Source organism: Mastomys coucha, unplaced genomic scaffold, assembly GCF_008632895.1.
Source record: "Mastomys coucha isolate ucsf_1 unplaced genomic scaffold, UCSF_Mcou_1 pScaffold9, whole genome shotgun sequence".
NCBI lineage: Eukaryota > Metazoa > Chordata > Mammalia > Rodentia > Muridae > Mastomys > Mastomys coucha.
Genome location: NW_022196915.1, coordinates 53,873,343 through 53,884,818, shown reverse-complemented (window position 1 = coordinate 53,884,818; position 11,476 = coordinate 53,873,343). Strand labels below are relative to the sequence as shown.

General features: G+C 45.0%; 1 long non-coding RNA gene across 1 annotated transcript in view; it reads right to left on the bottom strand.

Moving 5' to 3' along the window:
• LOC116084856 overlaps positions 1 to 10,966 on the bottom strand; it is an 11,677-nt gene extending 711 nt beyond the window's left edge. The window contains exons 1-2 of the long non-coding RNA XR_004116292.1: positions 10,510 to 10,966; positions 3,109 to 3,208 (exon numbers count right to left, since the gene is read on the bottom strand). This is a non-coding gene — a long non-coding RNA (uncharacterized LOC116084856). The remainder of the gene's footprint in view (positions 1 to 3,108; positions 3,209 to 10,509) is intronic.
• Positions 10,967 to 11,476: the final 510 nt, after the last annotated feature.

Sequence of the window (11,476 nt, the reverse complement as noted above, 5' to 3'; positions counted from 1 at the left end):
TGTGTGTGTGTGTGTGTGTGTGTGTGCCATATGAAGCTGGAGCCTCCAAGTTCATTCCTCCAGTCTGAAGGCTGCTATCTAAACTAACAAACACACTGAGTGGCCCAAGCCCAGGTTGCAGGATGCATCCTGCTATCGTCTCCTGAATGAGCCCTTCCTGGTTTCCATGTGAGCATCTCCTGGGTCACTGGGGTCACTGACACCCTAGATGCAGGACAGACAGAATCTGAAAATGTTTGACATTTCATTTCACTACCTACTTCCACTGATGAATGTGTTCCCTGCACAGTGGCCAGAGAAAATCTACTTTGTGGCTGATACGACTCAGTAATGTTATCTGGTTCCTGCAGAGAGACCACTAATGAGTTCCTCGGTACTGTGCTGTTAAAAGTATCGCATGGCTTTATTTCATTCAGACATTCTTACTAGCTTTTTACACATGTGTTTAAGTGTGTTTGTGGTCAGAATAAGCAGAGCTAAGGTTTTAAGTAGGTAGGAAAGTGCTGATACATGATAAATAGACAGACAGACAGATAGATGATAGATAGATGATGGATAGATAGATAGGTAGGTAGGTAGGTAGATAGGTAGGTAGGTAGGTAGGTAGGTAGATAGATAGATAGATGATAGATAGATAGATAGATAGATAGATAGATAGATAGATAGATAGATAGATGATAGATAGATAGATAGATTTTTTTCATTTCATTTCAATTGGTGCATAAGAGATGACTCAGTAGGTAAAGGCACTCATAAACTGAATTCAATCCCCAGGACTCAACATGATGGAAAGAGAGAAGAGACTCTCAAAAGTTATCTTCTGGCTTCACACACACACACACACACACACACACACTTCACATCACAAACAACAGCATAAGCAGTTAAATAACATTTACAAACAACCCAGGGCAGCCACTGGTGAAGGTCAGCAATTCTCACTGGCCTCATGTGTCAACAAGGACCACGGTGAGCTCATCCTTCCTCATCAAAATACAATGTTCTAACATCACCATTGGCAGAGGTAACATTTTTCAAAGCCAGTACTATCTGCTTTGTGTTTTTATCAAATATTCAGGTTGACCAAAACTAGCAATATATTTTGAAGTTTTTTTTTTTTTTCAATTTTATATTATATGGGTGAGGGTTCCTTTATGCAGTGCTTTCTGAGGCCTAGGGCTGGAGTTACAGCCTGTGTGGGTTCTCTGGAAGAGCAGAACATGCTCTTAACCATGGACCCACATCTCCAGCCCCTGTTTGTTTTGATAGAGTCTTACATAATCCTGGCTACTTTGAATTCAGAGTGTAGCTGAGACCTTAAATCTATGATCCTCCCTCCAGCCTTTGCCTCCCAAGTGAAGGGATTGTAGGAATTCACAACTTGCTGAATGCAATGGACTTTTTTAGATTCCCCTCCCCTTCAAAATACTATCTTGAATTTGATTTTTAAAACTGTAGAGGTATAATAAAATATATTAGGTTTTCACACAAAGTATTAGCCCAGAGAATGGCAGATGGGTCAAATTCAGACCACTTACTGTTCTTGGTCATTCTGCAAGTTGAAGATGGTTTTCAATTTTTTAAATGGCTGAAGAGAGGAGTGCATTGAAAGAAAATTTTGTGACATGTGCAAATTATATAAAATTCAAATGTGGTGTCTATAAATAAAGCTGTATTGGAGCATGGCCAGGCACAAGCCTGTTATAGCATCCGTGGCTTCTTCTGCATGCCATGATCAAGATGGAGTATTTCTAACAGAGACCATGTGTCCCACAAAGCCTAAAATACTACTCTGTGCTCCTTTCTAGGAAACGTTTGCTGGCTCCAATGGTAGCCTATTAAAATTAGCAACAACAAGAATCAAAATGTTGCTTGCATATTAATAGATCTGCATGAGCCAAGTAAGATGGTTTTACAGAACATAAGCGAACTTCAGGCAAGAATGGGAGGAATAATTGCCCTTTCTTGAGTCTTCTCAGTCACATAGAAGCTCAAACATGTAGCAGAAATGAATGAGTTGCAGCCTCCTCAGGAAGTCAGGAGAAGTCACACAGGAGCAGTCGAGATTTGAAAATTGTCAGGTGTACTCAGAGATGCCTGTAAAGGACTCCCCATTGTTTTCTGTCAACCGCAAACATCTTTTCCTCGGATCTCAAAAGGGAAGAGATGAGAAGGGAGGACAGCAGAATACTGCCAGCTAACTGTGTAGCATCCTCTTCCACTTTAGCCCTGCCTTCGTTGAGTGGCACTTCGCTCTCCAGACAAGTCAGCAGTCAAGATTCCTGACCCCTCCTACCTCACCAGACTTTCAGTTAGCTATGGAACACTTTACACAGGTCTAAGCCAATGGTGGGAGGGTCTAAGCCACACAGCCAATAGTGGGCGAGTCTTTATGAAAGACTGGCCGGTAGTACCTTTGCCCAGACTCTCTAGATCTGGCTCTCGTGTTGTTTGAAAGGATTGTGGAACATATAGAGCAGCAATTCTCAACCTGTGGGTCATGATCCCTTTAGGGGTCAAATGATCCTTTCACAGGGGTCTCCTAAGACTACCAGAAAACACAGTTATTTAGATTATGATTCATTACAGTAGCAAAATTATTGTTACAATGTAGCAACAAAAATAATTTTATGGTTGGGGGGGTCACTAGAACATGAAGAACTGTATTAGGTTGAGAACCTTCTAGGGAATAGTATTTCACAAGAAACAGTGGGTCACTGTGCAAGGGAGATTTGAAGTTTCTTCCTGTTCGTTCTGGGCTCCTGACTCTGGATGCCATGGGACTAGCCAGTCTCCCCCTCCTACCACAGTAAGTTCTCCTACAATAATTACAATGTATCTTCTTGATCTGTAAATCAGAATTAAGCTTTTCTTTCCTTGCTTCCCCCCCTACCCCCGAGACAGGGTTTCTCTGTATAGCCCTGGCTGTCCTGGAACTCACTCTGTAGACCAGGTTGGCCTCAAACTCAAGAAATCCGCCTGCCTCTGCTTCCCAAGGCGTGCTCCACCACTACCCAGCTTAGCTTTTCTTTCCTTAATTACTTCTTGCCAGGTATGTCCGCACAACTAGGAGAAAGGCAACTAGTGCAGAAACTTCATCAACTCTACCTGCAGCTGGTCTTCAGCAGATCCACAATCTCTAAGGAACTGAAGAGGCCCTACACTCCAGTGGAATTTTACTTCTGTGTTTGGGAGCCATGATGTCCACCTAAGGCAGAAAACTTTGGGTTACATTTGTTTCCTCTAGAATTGTTTGGCCCTAATCATGTTTAAAATGTTCATTCATGGCAACTCCCAAGGAATAGACAACCCCAGGGAAAAGCGACAAATGAGGTGACGAATGTATCATCTAGGGGTAAAAGATGCTATGTTTTCTGAAATCTACAACACCTTTATTTTTCTGGTTGAAAGGTTTTCCATAGCAGAAAGTTTCATCTGAGGATTTAAGAATGTTTCAAGTATAACTCTGGGGATGAAGAGACGGCTCAGAGGTTAAAAGCACTGACTGCTCCTTGCAGAGAGTCCAGGCTGGGTTTCCAGCACCCAGATGGTAGCTCATGGCTGTCTGTAACTCCAGGTCCCAGGATCTGATTCCCCCATCTGGCCTCTGGACACTGTATGCACATATTTTACAGACAACCAGACACATACATATACAATAAATAAATAAATAAACTAATTAATTTAAACAAAACTGCCTTGGTTAGGGTATTACTGCTATGAACAGACACCATGACCAAGGCAGCTCTTATAAGGACAACATTTTTAATATAGGTTCAGAGGTTCAGTCCATTATCATCAAGGTGAGAGTATGGCAGTATCCAGGCACGCATGGTATAGACAGAGCTGAGAGTTTAACATCTTCATCTGAAGACTGCTAGCAGAAGACTGACTTCCAGGCAGCTAAGATGAGGGTCTTAAAGCCCACACCTACAGTGACACACCTACTCCAACAAGGCCACACTTCTTAATAGTGCCACTCCCTGGGCCGAGTATATACAAACCATCACAAAAACTTTATCACTACTAACCATTTTAGCCAAACATTCGTAGGCTGTGATAAACAAGCTCTGCCTAACTTTCTGCCACATTCACTGATGTTCTTTTAAAAAGAGCTTAGTATACCATTTGCCTTTTCTCTCCATCTCCCAGGAACTTGCGTAGAATTGTATCCTCACTAGCATCAGACTAGGCAAAACTTACACGGCAAAACTGTCAGAAAACTTTTTAGGGTAAAATAACTCTGTCTTAATCTCTTAGATGTTTTTAAGTGGATGTCTAAGGAACAAGGCATGGCCAATGAGATGAACTGTGAACACAGCCACAGTCATTGCAAGTGACAAACAGCCCCACCCCACCAATGACACATGTTTCTTGCTAAACCAGAAGCAGCTACAACAACTGGCCTGGCTCCCCAAGCCAGAACATCGGCTTGATTACTGTAATTAGAGAACCAGATAAAAATCAGTACATTCTATATGTGATTTTCTTAAAATGACAAAATCATATACTGAGAAAACAAGGACTGGAGCTATAGCATAGAAGAATGCTTGCATGTGCAAAGCCAGAGGTTCAAATGCCACATAAACCACGCATAGTGGCACATGCCTGTGACCTCAGCATTTGGAAGGTAGCAACAGAAAGATCATGACTTTGAGACTCATTAGTAACTGCTGAAGGTTGAGGGGGAGGGCTGCAAGATATGACTCTAGAAGAGGAAAAGTAAGTCCCTCTTTGGCCTTGATAGCTTTTACTGTTGGCTTGACATGGCCTAGAGTCTCCTGAGAATGGAGCCTCAGCTGAAAGATTGCTCAGATTAGAGTGGCCTGTGGCCATCTCTGAGGAGGACTGTTGTGGGATACGTGCCCAGGTAACCTCACAATAGCTGTGAGGAAACACCATGGGGGAAAAAAGCAAGCTGAGGAGGAAAGGGGTTACTTGGTTTACTGTTGGCCGCTGGCCAGGGTTTATCCAAAATGGCGCCAAACTTCACCTCAGTACCACGGACAGCTGCTTGGCGCAGGCGCGCGGTAACAGTGACACGTCTCTCGGCTCTCCCCCTCCCGATGGGGATATGCTAATAAGGTGCTTGCACTAGACTAATCAGACAGTAACACGTTTGCTCGCCCCCCTCCCGCGGGGGTAGGTTAATGAGGTGTCTGCATGGTGCACCAATCAGACAGTCTCGCTCGGCTATATAAGCCAGCAGCTCCAGGGTATCTAGGTCCTTCGCTTCAAACTTCAAGAGGAGCTCCAATAAAGTGCTGCTGAGAAGAATCCTGTTGCCGCATCGTTCTTGCGGGCGAGACCGGTCGCGACAGTTTACACTTCCACATCATAATTCATTACTGAAAGAAGTCAGGACAGGACACTGTAGGCAGGAACCTAAGCAGAGGCCATACAAGAGTGTTGCTTACTGGATTGTTCCCCATGGCTGGCTCAGCCTGCTTTCTAATAGGACCCAGGACCACCCACCAAGGGGGTCCCACTCACAATGGGCTGGGCTCTTCTCCATTGATCACCCATTAAGAAAATGTCCTACAGGCTTGCCTACAGCCAGATCCTATATAATAAAGGCATTTTCTCATCTGAAGAGCCAGTGTGTCAAGTTGATGCAAAACCAGCCAGCCAAATCGGTTTCCCTCTGTATTAGTCATTTTCAATTGTGGTGATAAAAATGTCATGGCCAAGGCAGCTCATAACAGAGCATGTTTCATCGGGCATACAGTCTCAGAGGATTAGAATCCATGGTGGTGGGGCCGAGCTGCAGAAGCAGGAAGAGCTCACATCTCGACTCAAAAGCAAGATGCAGAGGGTGCACCAGGAAGGGCCCGAGTTTTGAAACTTCAAGTCCTGCCCCCCATGACACACCTCCTCAACAAGGACACACCTTCTAACCCTTGCCAAACAGCTCCACCAACACAGTATTCAAAATCTACAAGCCCATGAGAGTTATTCTCTTTCAAGCCACTACATTCTATGCCCTGACCCCATAGACTCATAGCCATATCATAATGCAAAACGCACTCAGTCCATTTCAAAAGTCTCCATGGTCTATTAGTCTCCAGGCTGTTTACAAGTCCAAAGTCTCTTCTGAGACTCAAGACCATCCCACATCTAACTGTAATTCCTTGTTAAAAATCAGAAAGCAAATTGCATATTTCCGGCATACCATAGTGAGGAAATGCTGGACAAAGGCAAGACTAAAATCCAGCAGGGCAAAGTCCAGTTCCTGCAGCTCCATGTCTGCGGTCGAAGGGCTCGGCTAGCTCCACCCTTGCAAGCTTTTCTGACTGCAATACGTTTTTCTCTTGGGTTGGTTCTACTTCCTGTGTGCGGCTCTCCTTGGCAGGTATCCCACGGCGCTGGCATCTCCAACACCTTGGGGTCTTTGACACAATCCAGGCCTCACTTTCTCAGCGCTTCATGCAATGGCCTTTCAGGGTCTCCATGCAGGGACTTCCCTGACATATCCCTGGCCTCTGTGGCTTTCCCTAGCCATGAAGGAAGTTCTATGACCCCTCTTCTGTGTTCGTCATGACTCTAAAGCCGGGGCCACATGGGCAACACTGTTAAGAAGCTCTGCTGCTGAGCGAGGTGGACCTGACCCCTGGAGTTACATTTGCAGCAGCTTTCATGTCCTTTGTCTTGGTAGAAGCAGCAAATCCCTCAGGCCTTTTCTTTTTACGGGTTGAAAGATTGCCTGGGTGGGGTCTTGCCCTGAAGCTGCTCTCCCTTTATTTTAATACAGATCGGGGCTCTCCTTAATCATTTATTTCTTTCAGCACAAGCTTTGGCTCCAACATTACATTTCCTGAGGGCCGCTTTCTCCTCAAACTGTACATTTTGCATGTCTTTTATTATACCTGCTCTTTTTCATTGCAGACCTGCATAAGAGTGACTACCAACCATGTGACAGAGTCAATATTAGGTTGTCTTAAAAACCTCCACCAAAGAACGTAGTCCATTATTTTTCAATTTAGCATCAGACAAATCTTAATTAAGGACAGAAGACAGCCAAAATATTGCAGAATGGTCTCTAACACAGTTGCTAATATACTCCACTGATCCTTCTCGCTATGGGCCTTCGTAGTTTATATGGAGACTTCACATAGACACTTTCCTAATCCAAGGTCCCAGTCTTCCACATTCCTCAATGTAGTCAGGTCTGTCACATTTTCTGTCCTAGTTATTTGTCTATTGCTGTGAAGAGGCATCATGAGCAAGGAAACTTACAGAACAAAGTTTACTGGGGGCTTACAATTTCAGACGGTGTGTCACTGATCTTCAAAGTGAAGAGCTCGGCCATCAGGCAAGCAGGCATAGTGTTGTAACAGTAGTTGAGAACTTAGATTTTTGTGGCAACAACCACAAGGCAGGGAGAGAGAGCTCTAACCACGAATGGCATGGCCTTCAAGCCTGCCCGCAGCGACACACTTCTTCCAACATGGCCACACCTCCTGATCCTTCTCAAACAGTCCCACGAACTGGAGACTAACCATTCAAATATAGGAACTGGGGGCAGGAGGCATTCTCATTTGAACCATCGCACCACTAAACACCTCATCCTGGCCCAACATAATAGCTATACGGCAAGAACTCCATAGCAAGGGCCTAACAGAAGGGAGAAAGGAAGGGAGGGAGGGAGGGAAGAAAGAAGGAAGGGAAAAAGGATAACCAGCATTTAAAGAAAGAAGAGGTTTGCTTCTCTCACGGTTTCAGAGGTTTGGGGCTGTGTTGCTTGGTTCTCTTGCTTTGGGCCTGCGGTGGCATACTACAGGAACTGTTTATCTCATCACAGCTCAGAAACAAAGACCCAGGAAGAGCTCTTAGGTCCCAGTGTCCTCGTCTTCAGTGATCTAACTTCCTTCCATTAGGCTCTTCCTACAAATCAGTTCACTACCTACTGGTAATGCCACAGGTTAGGAACCAAGCTTCAACAGTGTCTCTCAGAAATAGTCTAGCTCCAAACTACAGCGAGTCTACTGCATCCGTTCTCAGAAAGCTTGCATTGTCCTTCAGGCGTGCCAGGTCCTTTCACACAAAGCCCCATTTCCAACAAAGGGTTGAACATTTCACATAACCTATGGAACATTCTACAGAAATAGAAAAAATAAATAAATAAATGGTTGCATGGAAAGCTCATCACACCACTGTAAAGTCAAGAAATGGCGCTTGATTTTAGCAACCAGATGGGAACTTTGTTTGTTTGTTTGTTTGTTTGTTTGTTTTTCAAGAGAGAGCTCCTCTGTGTAGCCCTGGCTGTCCTAGAACTTGCTCTGTAAACCAGGCTGGCCTCAAACTAGGAGATCCACCATCCTCTGCCTCCCAAGTGCTGGGATTAAGGGCATGCATCATCACCACCTGGCAAATTGGAGCTCATTTAAAGATGTGTGGCATCATACACTCTGAAGAAAGACTCTGAGGCCAAGGAAGCAGGAATAATAAAGAGGTGGCTGGTTAGAAAACAATGTGTGTAATACTTCCTGCCTTTTTATGCAAAAAAAAAAAAATCAATATTTGAGTGTTTCCAAGCAGATAAATTTCAGTGGGAAGTAAGAAGATAAACACAGTGTGGTTCCGGATTCCCATGTGTGAAATTGCAGGGGCCTTGCACTGGGATCCCTTATTTCACTGGATGCTGAAAAAGCAGCTTTAAGGTCTGGGAGTTCAGTTTGACACAGAGCATGTGCCAAGCATTTGCCAAGCCCTGAGTTCAGCGGGGGGCACTGCAAGGATGCGCCTGCAGTCCTCAGGAGGAGACAGTGCTCAGCAGGCAAACAGTAGAAAACCATTTCAATTCACGAATGTGCGTGTATACATTGCTTGGCTGGCTGGCTTTAATTCTGAGCCTAGAAAGGATCTTTTCTCAGGCTGGAGAGACAGCACAGTGGTTAGGAGCAAGCACACGCTGCTCTTGCAGAGGACCCAAGTTCAATTTTTCAGCATTCACATTACAGCTCACAACTACCATAATTTCAGTTCCAATTCCAGCCCCCCACACACACATCTTTTAAAAGAAAATTAAATATTAAAAAAATAAAGTCTCCCTGTCACTTCTTTATAATGCCTGTGCCTATTGTAAGCCAGGAATGGTAGTAACGGCAGTGCCCAACACTGACAAGGCAAAAATAAAAGCGCCCTGACTGGCTGTACTTCCCAGGCCACAGTAAGCAGAGAGTGACCAAAAGTGAACAGAAGCAACAGTTTGAAGACTTACTGCATGAGGAACGTGGGCTAACCATGACAAGGTAGTATTTGTACGAAGTTAACAGTATTTCATTTCCAGAGATATCCCGCAGGCCTCAGGACTGGTTGTTTGGAAATTTCAGCCCCACCACACCCTGTGTCTCTTTCTGTACTGTTTTGTAATGTACCTCTACTAAAATTAAATCAGTGTGCTACCTACATATAAGTTTTAGTATAAAAATGTAAATAAGAACACACAAAATAATATATATTCGGATAGGTGAATATTTGGACACAGTTATGTTACAAAACACCCTGTGTCAGATACAAGCAGCCATGTTGCTTGAGACAGTTATAAGCGCTGCCTGATGCATTTGTATTGTCTTATGACTCAAACAGCAGGCATGGGACTCTGTATCTACAGCAGTGGCCACTTTCCTACAAGCTGTCAACAAAACAAAGGCCAAACACTGCCTACATCCACTCACCTGAATGAAGTACCTGGAACCCACAAGCTCACAGAGACTGGAAGTAGATCAAAGGAAACCCTGGCTACAGGAGGCAGGATGGGACTTCCTGATTCCTGGCTACCCCGTCTCTGTTTGGAGTCAGGGAAAAAGATTTGGAAGTTGACAATAACGATGGTTGCTTAACATTCTGAATGCAATTAAAGCAAGCCGTCCACTAATGTCGTTCACTTAGAAATGGCTAAAACGGTGCCTGGAATATTATATAGATTTTGTTGTAATAAAAGCTTCATTGGCCATGGTGATAAATGCAATTCCAGTTCTTGGGAAGAGACCGAGGCAGGAGAACTACAAGCTTCAGGTCAGCATGGGGAAAGTCAGGTCAGCTCCATAGAAAAAGTGTAAAGGAAGGAAGAAAGGAAGGAAGGAAGGAAGGAAGGAAGGAAGGAAGGAAGGAAGGAAGGAAGGAAAGGCCTTCAAAAAACTTGTTTGTAAATAAAATGGAGCTGGTCCTACCTAGCTCTGGACTATACAAAGCAAGAGTCTGTCGCAGAAAATAAGGAGGGGGTGGGGATGGTGGGAAGAAATGGGGTAAAGGACTGTGGGAGAAAGAAAGGAGGGGCTTACAGAAAGTCTTTTATGTTTATAAATAGAATAAGGCTGGTCTTGGCTCTGAGAATTAATCCGTGGCATTCACCTACACAAATGTCCAGAGGGATATCTGAAAACTTCTTAAGGCAATTCTTTATGGTCTGGGACTATCCTACAGGATGTCCAGGATGGCGGATCAGCGCCACTAAATGCCAGTAAGGCTCCCCTTTATCGTGACCAAAAATGCCCAGGTTCAAATTACCTTCAAGAAAGCTGCTCCGCCCCTCTTGAGAGTTAGGAGGCAGGAAGTGAAGAGAGAGCCTAGGCGGCGCCTGGATTCTGGCCAAGGGCGTGCCTGAAGTCCTGGGGGAGCAAGAGGGCAGAGGGCTCTGTAAAGCAACCAACCCGAAGAAATCCAGATCTCCGGTAAACGGATCTAGCTTAGCTGGAGGATAGGGAGTTAAAGGGAAAGGGACGCATGATCTACCGGGTGAGGTTTAGTCCAGTTTTTATCCTTAATACAGTGTCTCCCTTTCAAGGCCGCAAAGCTCATTGCGCTCCCCTGTCAAACGGTGGAGCTAGAGAGCCTCGTACAGATCCCGGTCGTCTGGGTTCAGGTTTGAGGCAGGGCTGACTCAGCGCTCCACGGATGACACAGCAGGATCGTCGACTGTGACCTGCAAGCAACAGCTTCATTTATTAATTAGCTAATTCTCCCCCCCCCCCCCATTTAACTTTAACGACCATACATGTAGGGCGGTGGCACTGGAAGGTTCAGACAGCTCAGACAGAAATCACTAAGATAAGTCGGGACCCTAACACAGACTCTTGAGCAAGAAATTAAAATCTCTTGCAATCTTCCGAGTGTCCCTGGGCAGCCCGCCCAGTGGGGCTGCGGCAATCACCTCCTCCTCCCTGCGGACAGCCGGGACTTCTACTGGAGGTGTAACACAATCAGTCAGGCAGTGGCTCCGCCCACTTCCTAGCCAATCACTGAGTAGCCCTCTCCCTCCTTCCTGGCACAGGATGGATAGGGAAGCATTCGAGCAGGCCATCTCAGGGTTTAAGGGCTTGGGAAGTAGTGACTTCCACAGGATGCTAGACAGTCCTGGTTGCAGTGGTTGCGATTCTAAAGCTGGCACTGTTAGAAAACGTGTGGTTGGCTGAGATGCTGGCGGAGCTGGGTTGTTTACCTCCTGAGGCTCTGTGCCTCATCAAAAAAAAAAAAA